This window comes from Dendrobates tinctorius, unplaced genomic scaffold (assembly GCF_039654945.1).
Source record: "Dendrobates tinctorius isolate UK_male_01 unplaced genomic scaffold, ASM3965494v1 ptg000034l, whole genome shotgun sequence".
NCBI lineage: Eukaryota > Metazoa > Chordata > Amphibia > Anura > Dendrobatidae > Dendrobates > Dendrobates tinctorius.
This window is the reverse complement of record NW_027361702.1, coordinates 4,263,955-4,291,936: the sequence shown is the minus strand read 5'-3', so window position 1 is coordinate 4,291,936 and position 27,982 is coordinate 4,263,955. Positions and strand designations below refer to the sequence as shown.

Here is a 27,982-nt window from a genome sequence, read left to right as displayed (position 1 = left end):
TTATTTACAAGCATGACGTTCATCTTGGGCTTTTCCGCCTGCCACTGGGGTGCATTCATTGGCCTACCACCAGAGCACGTTCTTGGGCTTTTTAGCATGCCACTGAGGTACATTCATTGGCTTTATTGTCTACCACCATGGCGTCCATCTTGGGGTTTTTTTTACCCTGCCACTGCGGTACATGTTCTGGCCCTTTTGCTTACCACCGGGACACCCATCTTGGGCTTTTTAGCCAGTCACTGCGGTGTTTTGACTTTTCTATTTGACTGCAGGGTACCCATCTGTGCCTTTTTAGCCTGCCCTACCAACAGTATAATGCCCCCCACACATAGCCCTACATAGAGTAGAATGGGCTCCACATAGCACAACATTTAATGTACTGGACCCCATATAAAAGGCTCTACATAACCCTCCATTTTATACAATGGGCCCAATGTAGCCCTCCAATTAATATAATGCGTCCCACAAGTAACTCAATTTAATATAATGGGACCTGCATAGAACTCTATTATAATGGGACCCAGAAATACTTCTATTTAATATACTGTGCCCCCTATAGCATTACATTCAAAATAATTAGCCCTACAAAGCCTTCCCTTACCCGTGTCACCGGAGCGCACCCTTTTCCCGCTGGCGCGCCACCGAAGCACAGCCACTGTCCCGCTGGCGCGCCACCGAAGCACAGCCACTGTCCCGCTGGCGCGCCACCGAAGCACAGCCACTGTCCCGCTGGCGCGTCACCGAAGCACAGCCACTGTCCCGCTGGCGCTCCACCGAAGCACAGCCACTGTCCCGCTGGCGCGCCACCGAAGCACAGCCACTGTCCCGCTGGCGCGCCACCGAAGCACAGCCACTGTCCCGCTGGCGCGCCACCGAAGCACAGCCACTGTCCCGCTGGCGCGCCACCGAAGCACAGCCACTGTCCCGCTGGCGCGCCACCGAAGCACAGCCACTGTCCCGCTGGCGCGCCACCGAAGCACAGCCACTGTCCCGCTGGCGCGCCACCGAAGCACAGCCACTGTCCCGCTGGCATGCCACCGAAGCACAGCCACTGTCCCGCTGGCGTGCCACCGAAGCACAGCCACTGTCCCGCTGGCGTGCCACCGAAGCACAGCCACTGTCCCGTTGGCGTGACACCGAAGCACAGCCACTGTCCCGCTGGCGTGCCACCGAAGCACAGCCACTGTCCCGTTGGCGTGCCACCGAAAAAGAGCCACTTTCCCGTTGGCGTGCCACCGAAGCACAGCCACTTTCCCGTTGGCGTGCCACCGAAGCACAGCCACTTTCCCGTTGGCGTGCCACCGAAGCACAGCCACTTTCCCGCTGGCGTGCCACCGAAGCACAGCCACTGTCCCGCTGGCGTGCCACCGAAGCACAGCCACTGTCCCGCTGGCGTGCCACCGAAGCACAGCCACTGTCCCGCTGGCGTGCCACCGAAGCACAGCCACTGTCCCGTTGGCGTGCCACCGAAGCACAGCCACTGTCCCGTTGGCGTGCCACCGAAGCACAGCCACTGTCCCGTTGGCGTGCCACCGAAGCACAGCCACTGTCCCGTTGGCCCGCCACCGAAGCACAGCCACTTTCCCGTTGGCGCGCCACCGAAGCACAGCCACTTTCCCGTTGGCGCGCCACCGAAGAACAGCCACTTTCCTGTTGGCGCGCCACCGAAGCACAGCCACTTTCCCGTTGGCGTGCCACCGAAGCACAGCCACTGTCCCGCTGGCGTGCCACCGAAGCACAGCCACTGTCCCGTTGGCGTGCCACCGAAGCACAGCCACTTTCCCGTTGGCGTGCCACCGAAGCACAGCCACTTTCCCGTTGGCGTGCCACCGAAGCACAGCCACTTTCCCGTTGGCGTGCCACCGAAGCACAGCCACTTTCCCGTTGGCGCGCCACCGAAGAACAGCCACTTTCCCGTTGGCGCGCCACCGAAGCACAGCCACTTTCCCGTTGGCGCGCCACCGAAGCACAGCCACTTTCCCGTTGGCGCGCCACCGAAGCACAGCCACTTTCCCGTTGGCGCGCCACCGAAGCACAGCCACTTTCCCGTTGGCGCGCCACCGAAGCACAGCCACTTTCCCGTTGGCCCGCCACCGAAGCACAGCCACTTTCCCGTTGGCGCGCCACCGAAGCACAGCCACTTTCCCGTTGGCGCGCCACCGAAGAACAGCCACTTTCCCGTTGGCGCGCCACCGAAGCACAGCCACTTTCCCGTTGGCGTGCCACCGAAGCACAGCCACTGTCCCGCTGGCGTGCCACCGAAGCACAGCCACTGTCCCGTTGGCGTGCCACCGAAGCACAGCCACTTTCCCGTTGGCGTGCCACCGAAACACAGCCACTTTCCCGTTGGCGTGCCACCGAAGCACAGCCACTTTCCCGTTGGCGCGCCACCGAAGCACAGCCACTTTCCCGTTGGCGCGCCACCGAAGCACAGCCACTTTCCCGTTGGCGCGCCACCGAAGCACAGCCACTTTCACGTTGGCGCGCCACCGAAGCACAGCCACTTTTCCGTTGGCGCGCCACCGAAGCACAGCCACTTTCCCGTTGGCGCGCCACCGAAACACAGCCACTTTCCCGTTGGCGCGCCACCGAAGCACAGCCACTTTCCCGTTGGCGCGCCACCGAAGCACAGCCACTTTCCCGTTGGCGTGCCACCGAAGCACAGCCACTTTCCCGTTGGCGCGCCACCGAAGCACAGCCACTGTCCCGCTGGCGCGCCACCGAAGCACAGCCACTTTCCCGTTGGCGCGCCACTGAAGCACAGCCACTGTCCCGCTGGCGCGCCACCGAAGCACAGCCACTGTCCCGTTGGCGTGCCACCGAAGCACAGCCACTGTCCCGCTGGCGCGCCACCGAAGCACAGCCACTGTCCCGCTGGCGCGCCACCGAGGCACAGCCACTGTCCCGCTGGAGCGCCACCGAAGCACAGCCACGGTCCCGCTGGCGCGCCACCGAAGCACAGCCACTGTCCCGCTGGCGTGCCACCGAAGCACAGCCACTGTCCCGCTGGCGTGCCACCGAAGCACAGCCACTGTCCCGCTGGCGTGCCACCGAAGCACAGCCACTGTCCCGCTGGCGTGCCACCGAAGCACAGCCACTGTCCCGCTGGCGTGCCACCGAAGCACAGCCACTTTCCCGTTGGCGTTCCACCGAAGCACAGCCACTTTCCCGTTGGCGTGCCACCGAAGCACAGCCACTTTCCCGTTGGCGTTCCACCGAAGCACAGCCACTTTCCCGTTGGCCACTGAGGTGCATTCATTAGACTTATTGCCTACCATCAGGGTACACACTGTGGCTCTTTTGCTTACCACCGGGACATCTATCTTGGGCTTTTTAGCCTGCCACCAGGGTGTGCCATTTGGCCTCTTGCCTACCATCGGTGCACCCATCTTGGGCTTTTTAGCATGCTACTGGGGTGCATTTTTTGGACTTCTTGCGTTCCGCCAGGCTGCCCCTCCAGAGCATTTTAGCTTAGTAACGGGGTGCACTTTCTGCCTACGACCAGGGCACCCATTTTAGTCTTTTTATTCTGCCACTGGGGTGCATTCTCTGACCTTTTTATTTACAAGCATGACGTTCATCTTGGGCTTTTCCGCCTGCCACTGGGGTGCATTCATTGGCCTACCACCAGAGCACGTTCTTGGGCTTTTTAGCATGCCACTGAGGTACATTCATTGGCTTTATTGTCTACCACCATGGCGTCCATCTTGGGGTTTTTTTTACCCTGCCACTGCGGTACATGTTCTGGCCCTTTTGCTTACCACCGGGACACCCATCTTGGGCTTTTTAGCCAGTCACTGCGGTGTTTTGACTTTTCTATTTGACTGCAGGGTACCCATCTGTGCCTTTTTAGCCTGCCCTGCCAACAGTATAATGCCCCCCACACATAGCCCTACATAGAGTAGAATGGGCTCCACATAGCACAACATTTAATGTACTGGACCCCATATAAAAGGCTCTACATAACCCTCCATTTTATACAATGGGCCCAATGTAGCCCTCCAATTAACATAATGCGTCCCACAAGTAACTCAATTTAATATAATGGGACCTGCATAGAACTCTATTATAATGGGACCCAGAAATCCTTCTATTTAATATACTGTGCCCCCTATAGCATTACATTCAAAATAATTAGCCCTACAAAGCCTTCCCTTACCCGTGTCACCGGAGCGCACCCTTTTCCCGCTGGCGCGCCACCGAAGCACAGCCACTGTCCCGCTGGCGCGCCACCGAAGCACAGCCACTGTCCCGCTGGCGCGTCACCGAAGCACAGCCACTGTCCCGCTGGCGCTCCACCGAAGCACAGCCACTGTCCCGCTGGCGCGCCACCGAAGCACAGCCACTGTCCCGCTGGCGCGCCACCGAAGCACAGCCACTGTCCCGCTGGCGCGCCACCGAAGCACAGCCACTGTCCCGCTGGCGCGCCACCGAAGCACAGCCACTGTCCCGCTGGCGCGCCACCGAAGCACAGCCACTGTCCCGCTGGCGCGCCACCGAAGCACAGCCACTGTCCCGCTGGCGCGCCACCGAAGCACAGCCACTGTCCCGCTGGCGCGCCACCGAAGCACAGCCACTGTCCCGCTGGCGTGCCACCGAAGCACAGCCACTGTCCCGTTGGCGTGCCACCGAAGAACAGCCACTGTCCCGTTGGCGTGCCACCGAAGCACAGCCACTTTCCCATTGGCGTGCCACCGAAGCACAGCCACTTTCCCGTTGGCGTGCCACCGAAGCACAGCCACTTTCCCATTGGCGTACCACCGAAGCACAGCCACTTTCCCGTTGGCGTGCCACCGAAGCACAGCCACTTTCCCGTTGGCGTTCCACCGAAGCACAGCCACTGTCCCGATGGCGTGCCACCGAAGCACAGCCACTGTCCCGCTGGCGTGCCACCGAAGCACAGCCACTGTCCCGCTGGCGTGCCACCGAAGCACAGCCACTGTCCCGCTGGCGTGCCACCGAAGCACAGCCACTGTCCCGCTGGCGTGCCACCGAAGCACAGCCACTGTCCCGTTGGCGTGCCACCGAAGCACAGCCACTTTCCCGTTGGCGTGCCACCGAAGCACAGCCACTTTCCCGTTGGCGTGCCACCGAAGCACAGCCACTGTCCCGCTGGCGTGCCACCGAAGCACAGCCACTGTCCCGCTGGCGTGCCACCGAAGCACAGCCACTGTCCCGCTGGCGTGCCACCGAAGCACAGCCACTCTGCCGCTGGCGTGCCACCGAAGCACAGCCACTGTCCCGCTGGCGTGCCACCGAAGCACAGCCACTGTCCCGTTGGCGTGCCACCGAAGCAAGCCACTGTCCCGTTGGCGTGCCACCGAAGCACAGCCACTTTCCCGTTGGCGTGCCACCGAAGCACAGCCACTTTCCCGTTGGCGTGCCACCGAAGCACAGCCACTTTCCCGTTGGCGTGCCACCGAAGCACAGCCACTTTCCAGTTGGCGTGCCACCGAAGCACAGCCACTTTCCCGTTGGCGTGCCACCGAAGCACAGCCACTTTCCCGTTGGCGCGCCACCGAAGCACAGCCACTTTCCCGTTGGCGCGCCACCGAAGCACAGCCACTTTCCCGTTGGCGCGCCACCGAAGCACAGCCACTTTCCCGTTGGCCCGCCACCGAAGCACAGCCACTTTCCCGTTGGCGCGCCACCGAAGCACAGCCACTTTCCCGTTGGCGCGCCACCGAAGAACAGCCACTTTCCCGTTGGCGCGCCACCGAAGCACAGCCACTTTCCCGTTGGCGCGCCACCGAAGCACAGCCACTTTCCCGTTGGCGCGCCACCGAAGCACAGCCACTTTCCCGTTGGCGCGCCACCGAAGCACAGCCACTTTCCCGTTGGCTCGCCACCGAAGCACAGCCACTTTCCCGTTGGCGTGCCACCGAAGCACAGCCACTTTCCCGTTGGCGTGCCACCGAAGCACAGCCACTTTCCCGTTGGCCACTGAGGTGCATTCATTAGACTTATTGCCTACCATCAGGGTACACACTGTGGCTCTTTCGCTTACCACCGGGACATCTATCTTGGCCTTTTTAACATGCCACCAGGGTGTGCCATTTGGCCTCTTGCCTACCATCGGTGCACCCATCTTGGGCTTTTTAGCATGCTACTGGGGTGCATTTTTTGGCCTTCTTGCGTTCTGCCAGGCTGCCCCTCCAGAGCATTTTAGCTTAGTAACGGGGTGCACTTTCTGCCTACGACCAGGGCACCCATTTTAGTCTTTTTATTCTGCCACTGGGGTGCATTCTCTGACCTTTTTATTTACAAGCATGACGTTCATCTTGGGCTTTTCCGCCTGCCACTGGGGTGCATTCATTGGCCTACCACCAGAGCACGTTCTTGGGCTTTTTAGCATGCCACTCAGGTACATTCATTGGCTTTATTGTCTACCACCATGGCGTCCATCTTGGGGTTTTTTTTACCCTGCCACTGCGGTACATGTTCTGGCCCTTTTGCTTACCACCGGGACACCCATCTTGGGCTTTTTAGCCAGTCACTGCGGTGCTTTGACTTTTCTATTTGACTGCAGGGTACCCATCTGTGCCTTTTTAGCCTGCCCTGCCAACAGTATAATGCCCCCCACACATAGCCCTACATAGAGTAGAATGGGCTCCACATAGCACAACATTTAATGTACTGGACCCCATATAAAAGGCTCTACATAACCCTCCATTTTATACAATGGGCCCAATGTAGCCCTCCAATTAATATAATGCGTCCCACAAGTAACTCAATTTAATATAATGGGACCTGCATAGAACTCTATTATAATGGGACCCAGAAATCCTTCTATTTAATATACTGTGCCCCCTATAGCATTACATTCAAAATAATTAGCCCTACAAAGCCTTCCCTTACCCGTGTCACCGGAGCGCACCCTTTTCCCGCTGGCGCGCCACCGAAGCACAGCCACTGTCCCGCTGGCGCGCCACCGAAGCACAGCCACTGTCCCGCTGGAGCGCCACCGAAGCACAGCCACTGTCCCGCTAGCGCGCCACCGAAGCACAGCCACTGTCACGCTGGCGCGTCACCGAAGCACAGCCACTGTCCCGCTGGCGCTCCACCGAAGCACAGCCACTGTCCCGCTGGCGCTCCACCGAAGCACAGCCACTGTCCCGCTGGCGTGCCACCGAAGCACAGCCACTGTCCCGCTGGCGTGCCACCGAAGCACAGCCACTGTCCCGCTGGCGTGCCACCGAAGCACAGCCACTGTCCCGCTGGCGTGCCAACGAAGCACAGCCACTGTCCCGCTGGCGTGCCACCGAAGCACAGCCACTGTCCCGCTGGCGTGCCACCGAAGCACAGCCACTGTCCCGCTGGCGTGCCACCGAAACACAGCCACTGTCCCGCTGGCGTGCCACCGAAGCACAGCCACTGTCCCGCTGGCGTGCCACCGAAGCACAGCCACTGTCCCGCTGGCGTGCCACCGAAGCACAGCCACTGTCCCGCTGGCGTGCCACCGAAGCACAGCCACTGTCCCGCTGGCGTGCCACCGAAGCACAGCCACTGTCCCGCTGGAGTCCCACCGAAGCACAGCCACTGTCCCGCTGGCGTGCCACGAAGCACAGCCACTGTCCCGTTGGCGTGCCACCGAAGCACAGCCACTGTCCCGTTGGCGTGCCACCGAAGCACAGCCACTGTCCCGTTGGCGTGCCACCGAAGCACAGCCACTGTCCCGTTGGCGTGCCACCGAAGCACAGCCACTTTCCCGTTGGCGTGCCACCGAAGCACAGCCACTTTCCCGTTGGCGTGCCCTTACCCGTTGGCGTGCCACCGAAGCACAGCCACTTTCCCGTTGGCGTGCCACCGAAGCACAGCCACTTTCCCGTTGGCGTGCCACCGAAGCACAGCCACTTTCCCGTTGGCGTGCCACCGAAGCACAGCCACTTTCCCGTTGGCGTGCCACCGAAGCACAGCCACTTTCCCGTTGGCGTGCCACCGAAACACAGCCACTTTCCCGTTGGCGTGCCACCGAAACACAGCCACTTTCCCGTTGGCCCGCCACCGAAGAACAGCCACTTTCCCGTTGGCGCGCCACCGAAGCACAGCCACTTTCCCGTTGGCGAGCCACCGAAGCACAGCCACTTTCCCGTTGGCGCGCCACCGAAGCACAGCCACTTTCCCGTTGGCGCGCCACCGAAGCACAGCCACTTTCCCGTTGGCTCGCCACCGAAGCACAGCCACTTTCACGTTGGCGTGCCACCGAAGCACAGTCACTTTCCCGTTGGCGTGCCACCGAAGCACAGCCACTTTCCCGTTGGCCACTGAGGTGCATTCATTAGACTTATTGCCTACCATCAGGGTACACACTGTGGCTCTTTTGCTTACCACCGGGACATCTATCTTGGGCTTTTTAGCCTGCCACCAGGGTGTGCCATTTGGCCTGTTGCCTACCATCGGTGCACCCATCTTGGGCTTTTTAGCATGCTACTGGGGTGCATTTTTTGGCCTTCTTGCGTTCCGCCAGGCTGCCCCTCCAGAGCATTTTAGCTTAGTAACGGGGTGCACTTTCTGCCTACGACCAGGGCACCCATTTTAGTCTTTTTATTCTGCCACTGGGGTGCATTCTCTGACCTTTTTATTTACAAGCATGACGTTCATCTTGGGCTTTTCCGCCTGCCACTGGGGTGCATTCATTGGCCTACCACCAGAGCACGTTCTTGGGCTTTTTAGCATGCCACTGAGGTACATTCATTGGCTTTATTGTCTACCACCATGGCGTCCATCTTGGGTTTTTTTTTACCCTGCCACTGCGGTACATGTTCTGGCCCTTTTGCTTACCACCGGGACACCCATCTTGGGCTTTTTAGCCAGTCACTGCGGTGCTTTGACTTTTCTATTTGACTGCAGGGTACCCATCTGTGCCTTTTTAGCCTGCCCTGCCAACAGTATAATGCCCCCCACACATAGCCCTACATAGAGTAGAATGGGCTCCACATAGCACAACATTTAATGTACTGTACCCCATATAAAAGGCTCTACATAACCCTCCATTTTATACAATGGGCCCAATGTAGCCCTCCAATTAATATAATGCGTCCCACAAGTAACTCAATTTAATATAATGGGACCTGCATAGAACTCTATTATAATGGGACCCAGAAATCCTTCTATTTAATATACTGTGCCCCCTATAGCATTACATTCAAAATAATTAGCCCTACAAAGCCTTCCCTTACCCGTGTCACCGGAGCGCACCCTTTTCCCGCTGGCGCGCCACCGAAGCACAGCCACTGTCCCGCTGGCGCGCCACCGAAGCACAGCCACTGTCCCGCTGGAGCGCCACCGAAGCACAGCCACTGTCCCGCTGGCGCGCCACCGAAGCACAGCCACTGTCCCGCTGGCGCGTCACCGAAGCACAGCCACTGTCCCGCTGGCGCGTCACCGAAGCACAGCCACTGTCCCGCTGGCGCTCCACCGAAGCACAGCCACTGTCCCGTTGGCGTGCCACCGAAGCACAGCCACTGTCCCGTTGGCGTGCCACCGAAGCACAGCCACTGTCCCGTTGGCGTGCCACCGAAGCACAGCCACTTTCCCGTTGGCGTGCCACCGAAGCACAGCCACTTTCCCGTTGGCGTGCCACCGAAGCACAGCCACTTTCCCGTTGGCGTGCCACCGAAGCACAGCCACTTTCCCGTTGGCGTGCCCTTACCCGTTGGCGTGCCACCGAAGCACAGCCACTTTCCCGTTGGCGTGCCACCGAAGCACAGCCACTTTCCCGTTGGCGTGCCACCGAAGCACAGCCACTTTCCCGTTGGCGTGCCACCGAAGCACAGCCACTTTCCCGTTGGCGTGCCACCGAAGCACAGCCACTTTCCCGTTGGCGTGCCACCGAAACACAGCCACTTTCCCGTTGGCGTGCCACCGAAACACAGCCACTTTCCCGTTGGCGTGCCACCGAAGCACAGCCACTTTCCCGTTGGCGCGCCACCGAAGCACAGCCACTTTCCCGTTGGCGCGCCACCGAAGCACAGCCACTTTCCCGTTGGCGCGCCACCGAAGCACAGCCACTGTCCCGTTGGCGTGCCACCGAAGCACAGCCACTGTCCCGTTGGCGTGCCACCGAAGCACAGCCACTGTCCCGTTGGCGTGCCACCGAAGCACAGCCACTGTCCCGTTGGCGTGCCACCGAAGCACAGCCACTGTCCCGTTGGCGTGCCACCGAAGCACAGCCACTTTCCCGTTGGCGTGCCACCGAAGCACAGCCACTTTCCCGTTGGCGTGCCACCGAAGCACAGCCACTTTCCCGTTGGCGTGCCACCGAAGCACAGCCACTTTCCCGTTGGCGTGCCCTTACCCGTTGGCGTGCCACCGAAGCACAGCCACTTTCCCGTTGGCGTGCCACCGAAGCACAGCCACTTTCCCGTTGGCGTGCCACCGAAGCACAGCCACTTTCCCGTTGGCGTGCCACCGAAGCACAGCCACTTTCCCGTTGGCGTGCCACCGAAGCACAGCCACTTTCCCGTTGGCGTGCCACCGAAACACAGCCACTTTCCCGTTGGCGTGCCACCGAAGCACAGCCACTTTCCCGTTGGCGCGCCACCGAAGCACAGCCACTTTCCCGTTGGCGCGCCACCGAAGCACAGCCCTTTCCCGTTGGCACGCCACCGAAGCACAGCCACTTTCCCGTTGGCGTGCCACCGAAGCACAGCCACTTTCCTGTTGGCGTGCCACCGAAGAACAGCCACTTTCCCGTTGGCCACTGAGGTGCATTCATTAGACTTATTGCCTACCATCAGGGTACACACTGTGGCTCTTTTGCTTACCACCGGGACATCTATCTTGGGCTTTTTAGCCTGCCACCAGGGTGTGCCATTTGGCCTCTTGCCTACCATCGGTGCACCCATCTTGGGCTTTTTAGCATGCTACTGGGGTGCATTTTTTGGCCTTCTTGCGTTCCGCCAGGCTGCCCCTCCAGAGCATTTTAGCTTAGTAACGGGGTGCACTTTCTGCCTACGACCAGGGCACCCATTTTAGTCTTTTTATTCTGCCACTGAGGTGCATTCTCTGACCTTTTTTTTACAAGCATGACGTTCATCTTGGGCTTTTCCGCCTGCCACTGGGGTGCATTCATTGGCCTACTACCAGAGCACGTTCTTGGGCTTTTTAGCATGCCACTGAGGTACATTCATTGGCTTTATTGTCTACCACCATGGCGTCCATCTTGGGGTTTTTTTTACCCTGCCACTGCGGTACATGTTCTGGCCCTTTTGCTTACCACCGGGACACCCATCTTGGGCTTTTTAGCCAGTCACTGCGGTGCTTTGACTTTTCTATTTGACTGCAGGGTACCCATCTGTGCCTTTTTAGCCTGCCCTGCCAACAGTATAATGCCCCCCACACATAGCCCTACATAGAGTAGAATGGGCTCCACATAGCACAACATTTAATGTACTGGACCCCATATAAAAGGCTCTACATAACCCTCCATTTTATACAATGGGCCCAATGTAGCCCTCCAATTAATATAATGCGTCCCACAAGTAACTCAATTTAATATAATGGGACCTGCATAGAACTCTATTATAATGGGACCCAGAAATCCTTCTATTTAATATACTGTGCCCCCTATAGCATTACATTCAAAATAATTAGCCCTACAAAGCCTTTCCTTTACCCGTGCCACCGAAGCACAGCCACTTTCCTGTAGGCGTGCCACCGAAGCACAGCCACTTTCCCGTTGGCGTGCCACCGAAGCACAGCCACTTTCCCGTTGGCGTGCCACCGAAGCACAGCCACTTTCCCGTTGGCGTGCCACCGAAGCACAGCCACTTTCCCGTTGGCGTGCCACCGAAGCACAGCCACTTTCCCGTTGGCGTGCCACCGAAGCACAGCCACTTTCCCGTTGGCGTGCCACCGAAGCACAGCCACTTTCCCGTTGGCGTGCCACCGAAGCACAGCCACTTTCCCGTTGGCGTGCCACCGAAGCACAGCCACTTTCCCGTTGGCGTGCCACCGAAGCACAGCCACTTTCCCGTTGGCGTGCCACCGAAGCACAGCCACTTTCCCGTTGGCGTGCCACCGAAGCACAGCCACTTTCCCGTTGGTGTGCCACCGAAGCACAGCCACTTTCCCGTTGGCGTGCCACCGAAGCACAGCCACTTTCCCGTTGGCGTGCCACCGAAGCACAACCTCTTCCCGCTGGCGTGCCACCGAAGCACACAATTTGACGTTGGCGTGCCACCGAAGCACACCATTTCCCATGGCCAGAAGGTCCCAATACTTGGCCTTTTTGCTTACCAGTTGTGCGCGCCCATCTTGGGCTATTTAGCCTGCCATCGAGATACATTCACTGGCCTCATTGTCTGCCACCTTTGCGTCTATCTTGGCTTTTTTTTACACTGCCACTGCGGTTCATGTTCTGGCCCTTTTGCTTACCACCGGGACACCCATCTTGGCCTTTTTAGCCTGTCACTGCTGTGAATTCTTTGACTTTGCCTGCAGGGTGCCCATCTTGGCCTTTTTAGCCTGCCCTGCCAACAGTATAATGCCCACCCACACATATCCCGACAAAGTAGAATGGGCTCCATATACCACAACATTTAATGCAATAGGCCCCATATAGCCCAACATTTAACGTAATGGGCACCGCACAACCCAACATATAATGTAATGGGCCCAATATAAAAGGCTCTGCATAACCCTCCATTTAATACAATGGGCCTCATGTAGCACTCCAATTAATATAATGCATCCCACAAAGAACTCAATTTAATATAATGGGACCTGCATAGCACTCTATTATAATGGGACCCAGAAAGCAATCTATTTAATATATTGTGCCCCCTATAGCCTTAAATTCAAAATAATTAGCACCACATAGCTTTCCCTTACCCGTGCCACCGGAGTGCGCCCTTTTCCCGTTGACGTGCCACAAGAGCTCACCCGTTTCCCATTGGCGTGCCACCGAAGCACATCCTTTTCCCGTTGTCGTCCCACCGGAGCACACCATTTCCGGTTGGCGTGCCACCAGAGCACACCCTTTTATTGTTGGCGTGCCACCGGAGCACACCCTATTTCTGTTGGCGTGCCACCAGACCACACCCTTTTCCCATTGACGTGCCACCGAAGCACACCCTTTTTCAGTTGGCGTGCCACCAAACCACACCATTTCCCGTTGGCGTGCCACCGAAGCACACCATTTCCTGTTGGCGTGCCATCAGAGCACACCATTTTCGGTGGGCCCGCCAGAAGGGCCCAATACTTGCCTTCTTGCTTACCACCGGAGGTGCCAATCTTGGGCTTTTCAGTCTGACACCGGGGTACATTCTCTGACCTTTATATTTACCAGTGTGGTGCCCACTTAGGACTTTTTAGTCTGCCACTGAGGTGCATTCATTAGACTTATTGCCTACCATCAGGGTACACACTGTGGCTCTTTTGCTTACCACCGGGACATCTATCTTGGGCTTTTTAGCCTGCCACCAGGGTGTGCCATTTGGCCTCTTGCCTACCATCGGTGCACCCATCTTGGGCTTTTTAGCATGCTACTGGGGTGCATTTTTTGGCCTTCTTGCGTTCCGCCAGGCTGCCCCTCCAGAGCATTTTAGCTTAGTAACGGGGTGCACTTTCTGCCTACGACCAGGGCACCCATTTTAGTCTTTTTATTCTGCCACTGAGGTGCATTCTCTGACCTTTTTATTTACAAGCATGACGTTCATCTTGGGCTTTTCCGCCTGCCACTGGGGTGCATTCATTGGCCTACTACCAGAGCACGTTCTTGGGCTTTTTAGCATGCCACTGAGGTACATTCATTGGCTTTATTGTCTACCACCATGGCGTCCATCTTGGGGTTTTTTTTACCCTGCCACTGCGGTACATGTTCTGGCCCTTTTGCTTACCACCGGGACACCCATCTTGGGCTTTTTAGCCAGTCACTGCGGTGCTTTGACTTTTCTATTTGACTGCAGGGTACCCATCTGTGCCTTTTTAGCCTGCCCTGCCAACAGTATAATGCCCCCCACACATAGCCCTACATAGAGTAGAATGGGCTCCACATAGCACAACATTTAATGTACTGGACCCCATATAAAAGGCTCTACATAACCCTCCATTTTATACAATGGGCCCAATGTAGCCCTCCAATTAATATAATGCGTCCCACAAGGAACTCAATTTAATATAATGGGACCTGCATAGAACTCTATTATAATGGGACCCAGAAATCCTTCTATTTAATATACTGTGCCCCCTATAGCATTACATTCAAAATAATTAGCCCTACAAAGCCTTCCCTTACCCGTGTCACCGGAGCGCACCCTTTTCCCGTTGGCGTGCCACCGGCGCACACCCTTCCCGTTGGCGTGCCACCGAAGTACACCCTTTTCCCGTTGGCGTACCACCGAAGCACATCATTTCCCATTGGCATGCCACTGAAGCACACCGTTTTCCCTTTGGCGAACCACCAGAGCACACCATTTCCCGTTGGCGTGCCACCAACACACACCCTTTTCCTGTTGGTGTGCCACTGGAGCACACCCTTTTCCCGTTGGCGTGCCACCGAAGCACACCATTTCCCATTGGTGTGCCACCGAAGCACACCATTTCCCATTGGCATGCCACCGAAGCACACCATTTCCCTTTGGCGTACCACCGGAGCACACCATTTCCCGTTGGCGTGCCACCGAAGCACACATTTTCCTGCTGGTGTGCCACCGAAGCACACATTTTCCTGCTGGTATGCCACCGGAGCACACCCTTTTCCCGTTGGCGTGCCACCGAAGCACACCCTTTTCCCGTTGGCGTGCCACCGATGCACACCCTTTCCTTTTGGCGTACCACCGGAGTACACCATTTCCCATGGGCCCGCCAGAAGGTCCCACTACTTGGCCTTTTTGCTTACCACTTGTGCGACCATGTTGGGCTTTTTAGCCTGCCATCGAGATACATTCATTGGCCTCATTGTCTGCCACCTTGGAGTCCATCTTGGTTGTTTTTTTTTTTTACACTGCCACTGCGGTTCATGTTCTGGCCCTTTTGCTTACCACCGGGACACCCATCTTGGCCTTTTTAGCCTGTCACTGCGGTGAATTCTTTGACTTTATTTGCCTGCAGGGTGCCCATCTTTAGCCTGCCCTGCCAACAGTATAATGCCCACCCACACATAGCCCGACATAAAGTAGAATGGGCTCCATATAGCACAACATTTAATTTAATAGGCCCCATATAGTCCAACATTTAATGTAATGGGCACCGCACAACCCAACGTATAATGTAATGGGCCCCATGTAAAAGGCTCTGCATAACCCTCCATTTAATACAATGGGCCCCATGTAGCCCTCCAATTAATAAAATGCGTCCCACAAAGAACTCAATTTAATATAATGGAACCTGCATAGCACTCTATTATAATGGGACCCAGAAAGCCTTCTATTTAATATATTGTGCCCCCTATAGCCTTAAATTCAAAATAATTAGCCCCACATAGCTTTTCCTTACCACCGGAGAACACCCTTTTCCCTTGACATGCCACAAGAGCTCACCCGTTTCCCGTTGGCGTGCCACCGGAGCACTCTTGTTGGCGTGCCACCGGAGCACATCCTGTTCCTGTTGGCATGCCATCGAAGCACACCCTTTTCCCATTGGCATACCACCGAAGCACACGATTTCCGGTTGGCGTGCCACCAGAGCACACCCTTTTTTTCAGCTGGCGTGCCACCAAAGCACACCATTTCCCGTTGGCGTGCCACCGAAGAACACCCTTTTACAGTTGGCGTGCCACCAAAGCACACCCTTTTCCAGTTGGCATGCCACCAAAGCACACCCTTTTGCAGTTGGCGTGCCACCGAAGCACACCATTTCCGATTGGCGTGCCACCAGAGCACACCCTTTTCCCGTTGGTGTGCCACCAAAGCACACCATTTCCCGTGGGCCAGCCAGAAGGGCCCAATACTTGGCCTTTTTGCTTACCACCAGTGCACCCATCTTGGGCTGTTTAGCCTGCCTTCAAGATACATTCACTGGCCTTATTGTCTACCACCATGGCATCCATCTTGGGGTTTTTTTTTTACACTGCCACTGCGGTACATGTTCTGGCCCTTTTGCTTAACACTGGGACACCCATCTTGGGCTTTTTAGCCTGACACCGCAGTGAATTCTTTGACTTTTTTATTTGCCTGCAGGGTGCCCATCTTGGCCTTTTTAGCCAGCCCTGCCGACAGTATAATACCTCCCCACACAAAGCCCTACATAGAGTAGAATGGGCTCCATATAGCACATTTAATGTAACAGGCCCCATATAGCCCAACATTTAATGTAATGGGCACCACACAACCCAACATAATGCAATGGGCCCCATATAAAAGGCTCTACATAACCCTCCATTTAATACAATGGGCCCTATGTAGCCCTAAAATTAATATAATGCGGCCCACAAAGAACTCAATTTAATAAAATGGGACCCAGAAAGCCTGCTATTTAATATATTGTGCCCCTATAGCCTTAAATTCAAAATAAATAGCCCCACATAGCGTTCCCTTACCACCGGAGAACACCCTTTTCCCGTTGGCGTGCCACCAGACCACACCCGTTTCCCATTGGCGGACCACCGGAGCACATCCTTTTCTTGTTGGCGTGCCAAGGGAACACATCCTTTTCCCGTTGGGTGTGCCACCGGAGCACACCCTTTTCCCGTTGGCATGCCACCGCAGCACACCCTTATCCAGTTGGCGTGCCACCGAAGCACACCCTTTTCCAGTTGGCGTGCCACTGAAGCACACCCTTTTCCAGTTTTGTGGAGCACATCCTTTTCCAGCTGGGTGTGCCACCGAAGCACACCATTTCCGGTAGGCGTGCCACCAGAGCACACCCTTTTATTGTTGGCGTGCCACCGGAGCACATCCTTTTCCCGCAGGCGTGCCACCGAAGCACACCATTTTCCCGTAGGCGTGCTCCCAAAGCACACCATTTCCTGTTGGCGTGCCACCGGAGCACATCCTTTTCCCGTTGGCGTGCCACCGGACCACACCCTTTTCCCGTTGGCATGCCACCGGAGCACACCCTTTTCCCGTTGGCAGGGCTGCCACTAGGAATTTCGGGGGCCCCATACTGGCAAAATTTTCAGGGCCCCCTTGAGACTCTGCCCAGGCTCCACCCCAGCCCCACCCCTCAAACTGTCGACAGTAAAAACTGCACTTCTCATCAATCACACATTAACAGTTCCCATTACCAGATCACACATCTAGCCAGCAGCTCTTGTTTTGGCCTAAAGATTTTGTAAATCTGCCACCACGACAAGGTAGACTCTTTTGGCCGGGCCCTACTCTACTGTAACCTATTGAACATTTGCTAAAATATCCAATACAATTTAGGTATATTTCTATTTATTTTTCAATTTTTAAAATGACCAATAATCACATCCAAAGGGACTAATACCACCGCACCATCACCATGTCCAGACCACATATTAACACCACATAGTGACCTATAATACCACATACATGGAACAAATACAGCCACACCATGACCAGACCACATATTACCACCACAGAGACAAAATAATAGCACATACAAGGGACAAATACCACCACATCATGTCCCAACCACATATTACCACCACATGATGACCAATAATACCACATACAAGGAACAAATACTGCCACACCATGACCAGACCACATATTACCACCAGTGACAGAATAATAGCACATACAAGGCACAAATACCACAGCACCACGCCCAGACCACATATTACCACCACATGGTGACCAATAATACCACATACAAGGAACTAATACTGCCACACCATGACCAGACCACATATTACCACCAGTAACAGAATAATAGCACACACAAGGAACAAATACCACCGCACCATTCCCAGACCACATATTACCACGACATGGTGACTGAATACTACAATACTGATCATTAATAAAAAAACATAATACTATCACCATAAGTGCCATTATACACAGGAGAGCTGTACTTAGCATGTAGTGTCTGTGTTCAGGTAATACAGTGATCACCGGTGACATTATGCACAGGACCTCCGTATATAGTGCCAGTGTACAGGTAATACAGTGATCACTGGTGACATTGTACAAAGGCACTCTGTATATAGTGTACAGGTAATACAGTGACCACTGGTGACATTATACACAGGAGCTCTGTATATAGTGTCAGTGTACAGATAACACAGTGATCAGTGGAGACATTATACAAAGGCACTCTGTATATAGTGTATAGTGTCAGTGTACAGGTAACACACTGACTCACCAGTGATGTCTCTAGTGAAGTCCTTCATCTTTGTTTTTCATCTTTCATCCAGCACACACTGCCATCACGTCTTCCAGCCAGGGCTTGCCAGGAAATAACAGAATTATCTAGAGCTCCGCTTGCAGAACACATTCCTTATTTTTTTCCCAACTTCTACACTACACCAGATGAAGAAAAAAAGGCGACAGTGTCACTCTGCACAGTAACAGAACCGCCCCCCCCCATTTAAAACAGTATCGTCAAAAAAAATAAAATAAATACATCATTTTCGTATTTTCTGATGTAAAAATAAACTACTACAAAATACGAAAAATTTCAGTTTTTACACCAGCCCCTTATACACAATATGACAAAGGCCAAGTGTGGCTGATTCTTTTCTTTTTTTTTACTGCCGTGCTTCCCCCCAGAAATGAAAACATTACAAAATTGCAATTTTTTTTTTTTTTTTTTTTTTACAAAACGTTTTCTTTTTTAACACTGAAATAAATGAAAAAAATCTTTGAGGTATGTGACCACGCTCAGGAAGAGCAGCGTTTTGGACGCAGCTCACCTGCACTACATACAAAACACTGCAATCTACTGTACACATTAGAAGCACAATGGATGGGATTTATAGAAATCCCATGCCCAATGTGCTACTACTTAGCGAGGCGTATACTCACCCGCGGTGCGGATTTACGAACATGCAGCTTCCCCCAAAGCCATTCATTAGATGCGGTAAATCCGCACAGTTCACTAAGAACATGCAGCTTTAACTATGTAACTAAATCGCAGCATTTTGGAAGCAGTGAAAATACGCTGCATACGCTGCGTTCAAAACGCTGCTATTTTCTGATAATGGGCACACAGACTGAAATCGCCGTAATAGAACTGCCCTGCAGTATCATGTTGCCCAGCCCTGAAGGCGTTAAAACGTATTTAAAAAAAAAAAAATGATAAAAAGAAATATATTTACTTACTTCATTTTGCCAAACATTAGCATGAACAAAACCCATTACAGGAATTACTTAGAGGATTTTCAGGATCCCAATAAACAATTCCACCTTTTGCTCCAGATCTTCCATTGTTAACAAAGCAGCCATCAGTATGGACATCTGCTGATCTTCCTCTAGAATAGAAAAAAAAAGCCGTCTTGTCACAACAAGTAAGATATTTCAGAGTCAGTTTTACATAATAATCTTATTTTAGGTATTGCAAAAGTATGTTCTCACATTTATTTCTGTAAGGCTAAGATCACATGACCATATTTTTGATCTGAGTGCTTTCTGTGAAAGAAAACGACAACACATGGACAGCGTTCAGGACAATGTTATTTAATGGGGCAATGCAAATGTTTTTTTTTTTTCACAGACTGAATCTGCAAGTGGCAAAAAAAATTGCAGCATGCATTAATTTCTTTCGTGTTTTGCATGAGACTTTTGCACGATGGTTGAGCAAAATATAAAAAATATCACATTTCACACAGGGGCACCATAGGGCATCCAAGGAATGGACACATTGCATTTCTCTATGAAAAAAATGCTGCACTCTATCGTGCTAAAGCAAGTCAATGTGAAATATATGAAATATGAATAGCAATACAGCTTTTCAATACTAGGAAAAAATGAATGAGACGCTTTGCACACAATTTGGCCAAATCACGTCTGCTCATCAACCAACATCAAGGTGGTCTCATAAGGCTGATAGGTCCCTATCTACATGATTACCTCTCTTAGGCCAGGGTCACACTAGCGTAAAATACTGACGAGTGCTACGCGAGAAAACATCGCAAAGCAGTCGGACTACTGTTAATCTATGGGGCAGCTCACATCAAAGTATTTTTTCTCGGGTGTATTCTACGTGCGTGTAAAATCACAGCATGCCCCGATTTTATGCATATATCAGCCGAGCCTCGCCAGTGCAAGCCTATGGGTGCGAGAAAACATCGGACACCACACAGACCATGCGAGTGCTGTCCGATGTATACGCACCGGTGTCCTTTGAAATGCCGTCAATTCATGTGCCGCATACAGTAAAATACTGACAAGTTAGAATAGGATATATACATATACACTGGGTGCAGAATTATTAGGCAAATGAGTATTTTGATCACATCATCCTTTTTATACATGTTGTCCTACTGCAAGCTGTATAGGCTTGAAAGCCAATGATTTGCATCTCTGTAATGAGGAGGGGTGTGGTCTAATGACAACAAAACTCTTTCTAAGGTGTGCTTAACTATTAGGCAACTTCCTTTCCTTTGGCAAAATGGGTCAGGAGAGAGATTTGACGGACTCTGAAAAGTCAAAAATTGTGAGATGTCTTGCAGAGGGATGCAGCAGTCTTGAAATTGCTAAACTTTTGAAGCGTGATCACCGAACAATCAAGCGTTTCATGGCAAATATCCAACAGGGTCGCAAGATGTGTGCTGATAAAAAAAAAAGGCGCAAAATAACTGCCCATAAATTGAGGAAAATCAAGGGTGAAGCTGCCAAAATGCCATTTGCCACCAGTTTTGCCATATTTCAGAGCTGCAACGTTACTGGAGTATCAAAAAGCTCAAGGTGTGCCATACTCAGGGACATGGCCGAGGTAAGGAAGGCTGAAAAACGACCACCTTTCAACAAAAAACATAAGATAAAACATCAAGGTTATGCAGACATCTGCGGGCTGACATTAATAGCCTAGGAAGTGGCCATGGATACTGCCCCCCCCCGGCTAAAAACATCAGCTCTCAGCCGCCTCAGAAAAGGCGCATCTCTAAGATGCACCGATTGTGGCACTTAACCTCGCTCTTCCCACTTGCCCTGTAGCGGTGGCAAGTGGGGTAATAGTTGGGGGGGTTGATGATATCATCAGGTGACATCAAGCCCCAAGGTTAGTAATGGGTTTGCTGAGAGCTGATGTTTTTAGCCGGGGTGGTCAGTATCCATGGCCCCTTCCTAGGCTATTAATATCAGCTCGCAGCTGTCTGCATAGCCTTTGCTGGTTATTAATTATAGGGGGACACCAAGACATTTTGGGGGGGTTTTAACCCCTTTACCCCCAAGGGTGGTTTGCATGTTAATGACCGGACCAATTTTTAAAATTGACCACTATCCCTTTATGAGGTAATAACTCTGGAATGCTTCCATGGATCCCGGTGATTCTGACAGTTTTCTTGCGATATATTGTACTTCACGATAGTGGTAAAATTTCTTTGAAATTACTTGCATCTATTTATGGAAAAAAAACGAAATTTGGCAAAAATTTTGAAAATTTCGCAATTTTCCAACTTTGAGTTTTCATGACCTTAAATCAGAGATATGTCACATAAAATACTTAAGTAACATTTCGCACATGTTTACTTTACATCAGCACAATTTTGGAACCAAAAATTTTTTCTTAGGAAGTTATAAGGGTTAAAAGTTGAACAGCGATTTCTCATTTTTACACCATTTTTTTTTTTTGGGACTGTCTACATCACATTTGAAGCCACTTTGAGGGGTCTATATGATAGAAAATACCCAAAAGTGACACCATTCTAAAAACTGCACCCCTCAAGGTGCTCAAAACCACATTCAAGAAGTTTATTGATCCTTCAGGTGCTTCACAGGATTATTTGGAATGTTTAAAAAATTTTTACTTTAGAATAGATCCAATTTTTTTGTTTAACCCCTTTCTGCCATGAGACGTACTATCCCGTCAATGTGCCCTGGGACTTAATTACCAGGGACGGGATAGTACGTCATGGCATTTAATGCGACATCGTGACTTCAGTCGCGATGATGGCATTAAATTTCCGATGTCCAGGGGTGTGTCGCCGCCCTCCCTTCCTCCCGATCGCTGTGATTGGCTGTTGAAATTGTTGAAATCGAAACAGCCAATCACAGCGCTTCTCATTGTTTCAGCCAATCGGCGCAGCTGAAACAATGATGTGCTAGGCTGGGATCGAGTACCGATGTACTCGATCCTGGATCCGATTACTTGCAACGCTAGGCACCGGCAAAACCCCCCCGGATTGGCGCGATCACATCGATCGCGGCAATCGCAGGGCAGAGCGGCGCTATAGCGCCGCTCAACCCTGCCAGTATCGGTGCTGTATTAGCACCGATCCTAGGCAGGGACCTGATACAGGCCCAGTAGGGCCTGCAGGAGCTGGTTGGCGCGATCGATTAGATCGGCAATCGCGCCAACCACAGGGCACAGCAGCAGTCACTCTGTGACCGCTCTGTGCCCTCCTGGTGACCTGGGCATGACCTGCCTTTGAATCGGAGCTGCGAGCTCCGATCCTAGGTGGTTGCCATGGTCACCAGGCAGTACAGGGATTGGTGGATCGATATTATCATTCGATCCCACCAATGGCAGGTCACATCAGCGATGTGACCGCTCTGTGACCTGCCCCTGACCTGCCTGTGACCTGTATGACAGCTCTGCAGGGGGTCCTCACACTAGCTGACGATTCCCTAGAGAGCGGTCATACGTCTGGATCTCCTGGTGTGCTGGGTATTGTGGTGCCACAGCAGCAGTTTAGCAATACCTGCTAAAGAAAGAAGAAAACCCTACAACTGTAAGTATTGCCTGATCCCCGATCCCTGCCCAAACTAGCTTCACCCCCCAAACTAGCTTCATCCCCCCCAATCCCCCTTCCCGCTCTTTTAACCCCCCTCCACCCCTCCTTTGCGCCACCTCCGGGCGCACATTTAGCAGCCGCCGAGCGTTGATTGGTGACGCAGTTCACCAATCAACACTCGTGCTTGCTTTTTTTCCCTAAGCCCCCTTTGCGCCAGCTCCGTATTCGCATCCTACAGCCGCCAAACTTTGATAAGTTGACATAGTTCACTTATCATAGCTTGTGCTTGCTGATTTCCTTTTTTTTTTTCACCCCCTCTTTGCGCCACCTGACTACAAGCATAAGGCCTCTTACACACTTCAGTTTTTTGCATCAGTTCAAATCCGCCAAAAAGGCAGACAAGCGGATCCATTCTCAGACGGATCCTGAAAATGAGGAAATTTAAAGGAACCGCTGGCCGGGAGAGGGAGAGGGAGTTTTTTTTGTCCGGCACCCAGAAAGAATTTCGGGTTAAATTAGTGTCTGGAGGATCCGCCAGAAAAAAAATCTTTGAGGAAGGTGACGGACAGCAACTTTTGGCGGATCCGCAAAAAAAACGGATGCAACGGACGGCAATCCGTCACAATCCGCCAGTTATGGAAGTCAATGGGGAAAAAAAACGGATCCTAAAAAGAAAATTGAGGATCCGTTTTTTTCAAAACCTGGCGGATTGTGGCGGATCGTGACTGATTGTAAAAAACTGAAGTGTGAAAGAGGCCTAAGTGCTAATCCCTGTCTGATCTCTCTTCATCCCCACCCTTCCCCCTTCCCTCTTTTTACCCCCTCAATCCCCCTTTGCGTCGCCTCTGTGCACACATTTAGCAGCCCCCTTTGCGCCACTCAGTATTCGCATCCCACAGCCGCCAAACTGTGATAAGTGACATAGTTCACTTATCAAAGCTTGTGCCTGCTGATTTCCTTTTTTTCACCTCCTCTTTGCGCCACCTAACTACAAGTGTAAGTGCTAATACCTGATACCTGTCCGATCTCTCTTCATCCCCCCTTCCCCCACTTTTTACCCCCTCCATCCCCCTTTGCACCGCCTCTGTGCGCACATTTAGCAGCCCCCTTAGCGCCAACGCCTTATTCGCATCGCACAGCTGCCAAACTGTGATAAGTGACAGTTCACTTATCAGAGCTTGTGCCTGCTGATTTCCTTGTTTTCAGCCCCCCTTGCACCACACCTTTACGCACACCCAGCAGCCGCCACTGAACTTTGATAAGTGACGCCGTTCACTTATCAGAGCTAGGGCCTGCTGTTTTAGACTTTTCCTTTCACATTTATTTTTCTCCCCATTTCCTTTTAGCTTTTTCTTTACAGGATAGTGTGCACCAATCACTAGCCCCCCACACCTACACATAGTTGTAAATAAAGTACACCCAAGCATTACTTTCACAAAAAATGTCCCACCCATCGCGTTCGTCCCAACAGCGCTATTCAATGGAGGAGGCATATTCTTACCTTGCCTCCGACACTGATAGCGAGGATGACGATCCGACTTTTCTTTATTTTTCGGATTCTTCATCCTCTTCCCCCTCCTCATCTTCCTCCTCGGGTCCTGCGGAACCGCCACGCAGACGCTCCAGGACAGAAGATGAGGCAGTGCCCACCATGCCCGAAGCTGATTCAGTAGACCCTGTATGGACTTCGCCCCCCCGAAAATTACGAGCCACTGATTCCTGATTTTGTGGCAGAATCAGGAATCAAGTTTGACACCACCGGCCTCACAGAAAAATGTTTTCAAAGTCTTTTTTTTCTCTGAGGATTTTGTTAACCTCATGGTGGAACAAACTAATTTGTACGCTCGTCAATTTTTGGCGGAAAACCCGATTTCAACATATTCCAACTGGTCTCCTGTGGACGCAGTTGAAATGATGCAGTTTTGGGGCCTGGTCCTCCACATGGGGATACTGAAGAAGCCGGATATTCGGTCATGGTCCGGACACGTTTTGAGGCCATCCACAAGTTTCTGCATTATACCGATAATGCACTGTGTCCCGCACGAGATGACCCCAACTTTGACCGTCTGTTCAAAGTTCGGCCGGTCATTGAACACTTCAACAAAAAGTTTGCTGAAGTGTACGTGCCCCAAAGGATCATCAGCGTGGATGAGTCCTTGGTCCATTTCAAGGGAAGGCTCGGATTCCGTCAATACCTGCCCAGTAAGAGGGCCAGGGACGGAATCAAACTCTACAAACTTTGTGAGAGTACCTCAGGGTACACTCACAGGTTTAGAGTCTACGAAGGAAAGGACACCAGGACTGAACCCCCTGAGTGTCCCCCTGTCCTGGGAGTGAGTGGGAAAATTGTGTGGGATTTAATTCACCCACTGCTGGATAAAGGTTATCACCTCTACACTGATAACTTTTATACCAGCATCCCACTCTACAAATCCCTCTCTGCGCGAGGTACCGCAGCCTACGGTACTGTCCGCAAAAATCAGAGAGGCCTTCCGAAGACGCTACTTGGGCAGATGCTCAGAAAAGGTGAGAGCAGAGCCCAATGTAGCGACCACCTGCTGGTGGTCAAGTACAAGAGGGATGTCCATCTCTTGACCACCATACACGGTGATGGCAGCACCCTCTGCACTGTACGGGGTACCTCCACACAGATCAGAAAACCAACCTGTGTAGTGGGGTACAACAAAAACATGGGGGGCGTTGATCTCTCCGATCAATACCTCCAACCGTACAATGCTCTCAGAAAGGCAAGGGCGTGGTACAAAAAGCTGGTCGCGCACATCGTACAAATGGCAATGCTCAACGCATTACTGCTGTCATAATGTGCACACCCCACCAATACGTCGTACCTTCATTTCCAGGAGGTAGTGGTTAAGGCCCTGATGTTTGGCGCTCAGGAAGGAGCGGGTCCCAGTACTTCCAGAACTGAAGGTGCTCGTATCGTACCAGGTCAGCATTTTCCGGGGGTGGTCCCGCCAACTGGTTGAAAAGGTAAGCCGCAAAAAAGGTGCCGAGTGTGTTACAAAAAGGGAATACGCAAGGACACCATTACCGGTGCGACACCTGCCCCGAAAAACCTGGCCTGTGTATGAAGGATTGCTTCAAATTGTACCACACCTCCATGCACTACTAATTTACATTAGTGTAGTTGGGGGCACATCTAGATTTGTTCTTTGGGGTCCAGTATACAAAATGATGTCTCATGTGGGTTTTTCTCCTGTTTAGGCACATCAGGGGCTCTGCAAACGGAACATGACGCCAGCAGACCCATCAAATTCTGCATTCCAAAACGTCACTACTTCCCTTTCGAGCCCCGACATGTGCCTAAACAGTTTTTTCCCACATGTGTACCAGCGTACTCAGGTCAAATTGGACAACGTCTTTGGGAGTCCAATTTCTCCTGTTACTCTTGGGAAAATTAAAAATTGGGGACTAAAAATAATTTATGTGGAAACAAAATAGGATTTTATATTTTCACGCCTGGGCATTATAATCTTTAGTGAAACACTTGGGGGTTCAAAGTGCTCACCATACATCTAGATAAGTTCCTTAGGGGGTCTAGTTTCCAAAATGGGGTCACTTCTGGGGGGTTTCCACTGTTTAGGTACATCAGGGGCTCTGCAAACGGAACATGACGCCCGCAGACCATTCAATCAAAGTCTGCATTCCAAAACGTCATTGCTTCCCTTTCGAGCCCTGCCGTGTGCCCAAACAGTGTTTCTCCCCCACATATTGGATATCAGCGCACTCAGGACAAATTGGACAACAACTTTTGGGGTCCAATTTCTCCTGATACCCTTGGGAAAATACCAAATTGGTGACTAAACGATCGTGTTTGTGGAAAAAATATGATTTTTTATTTTTACGCCCGGGTGTTATAAACTTCCGTTAAGCCCTTGGGGGTTTCAAAGTGCTCACCACACATCTAGATGAGTTCCTTAGGGGGTCATTTCCAAAATGGGATCACTTGTGGGGGGTTTCCACTGTTTAGGCACATCATAGGCTCTGCAAACGGAACATGGCGTCCGATCTCAATTTCAGCCAATTTTAGGTTGAAAAAGTCAAACGTGCCCTTCCCTTCTGAACCCTGCCATGCGCTAAAACAGTGGTTCCTCCCCACATATGGGGTATCAGCGTACTCAGGACAAATTGGACAACAAATTTTGGGGTCCAATTTCTCCTGTTACCCTTGGGAAAATAAAAAAAATGTTGCTAAAATATCATTTTCGTGACTAAAAAGTTAAATGTTAATTTTTTCCTTCCACGTTGCTTCTGCTCCTGTGAAACACCTGAAGGGTTAATAATCTTCTTGAATGTAGTTTTGAGTAGCTTGAGGGGTGCAGTTTTTAGAATGGTGTCACTTTTGGGTATTTTCTGCAATATAGACCACTCAAACTGACTTTGAATGTGAGGTGGTCCCTAAAAAAAAATGGTTTTGTAAATTTTGTTGTAAAAATGAGAAGTCGCTGGTCAACTTTTAACCCTTATAACTTCCTAATAAAAAAAAAAATTTTGTTTCCAAAATTGTGCTGATGTAACGTAGACATGTGGGAAATATTATTTAGTAATTACTTTGTGTCACATATTTCTCTATTTTAAGGGCATAAAAATTCAAAGTTGGAAAATTGCAAGTTATATGAATGAAATTTTACCACTAACATGAAGTACAATATGTCACGAGAAAACAATCTCAGAATCGCCTAGATCCGTTGAAGTGTTCCAGAGTTATGACCTCATAAAGGGACAGTGGTCAGAATTGTAAAAAATGGCCCGTTCATTAACGTGCAAACCACTCTTGGGGCTTAAGGGGTTAATTAAGGGTAACAGGAGAAGTTGGACCCCACAGGTTGCTGTGCAATTTGTCCTGAGTACGCTGATACCCCACATGTGGGGGTAAACCAGTGTTTGCGCACACGGCAGAGCTCGGAAGGGAAGTAGCGCTGTTTTACTTTTTCAACGCAAAATTGGCTGGAATTAAGATCAGACTCCATGTCGCGTTTGGAGAGCCCCTGATGTGCCTAAACAGTGGAAATTCCCCATAAGTGACACTATTTTAGAAACTGGACCCCCCTAAGGAACCTATCTAAATGTGTGGTGAGCACTTTGAACCCCCAAGTACTTCACAGACGTTTATAACGTAGAGCCATAAAAATAAAGTCATAAAAATGATCTTTTCGCCCCCAATATTTTATTTTCCCAAGGGTAACAGAAGAAACTGGACCCCAAGAGTTATTG

General features: G+C 52.0%; 1 long non-coding RNA gene across 1 annotated transcript in view; it reads right to left on the bottom strand.

Moving 5' to 3' along the window:
- Positions 1 to 16,050: 16,050 nt before the first annotated feature.
- LOC141087493 (uncharacterized) overlaps positions 16,051 to 27,982 on the bottom strand; it is a 29,882-nt gene continuing 17,950 nt past the window's right edge. Inside the window, exons 2-3 of the long non-coding RNA XR_012231671.1 lie at positions 19,176 to 19,324; positions 16,051 to 18,374 (exon numbers count right to left, since the gene is read on the bottom strand). This is a non-coding gene — a long non-coding RNA (uncharacterized lncRNA). The remainder of the gene's footprint in view (positions 18,375 to 19,175; positions 19,325 to 27,982) is intronic.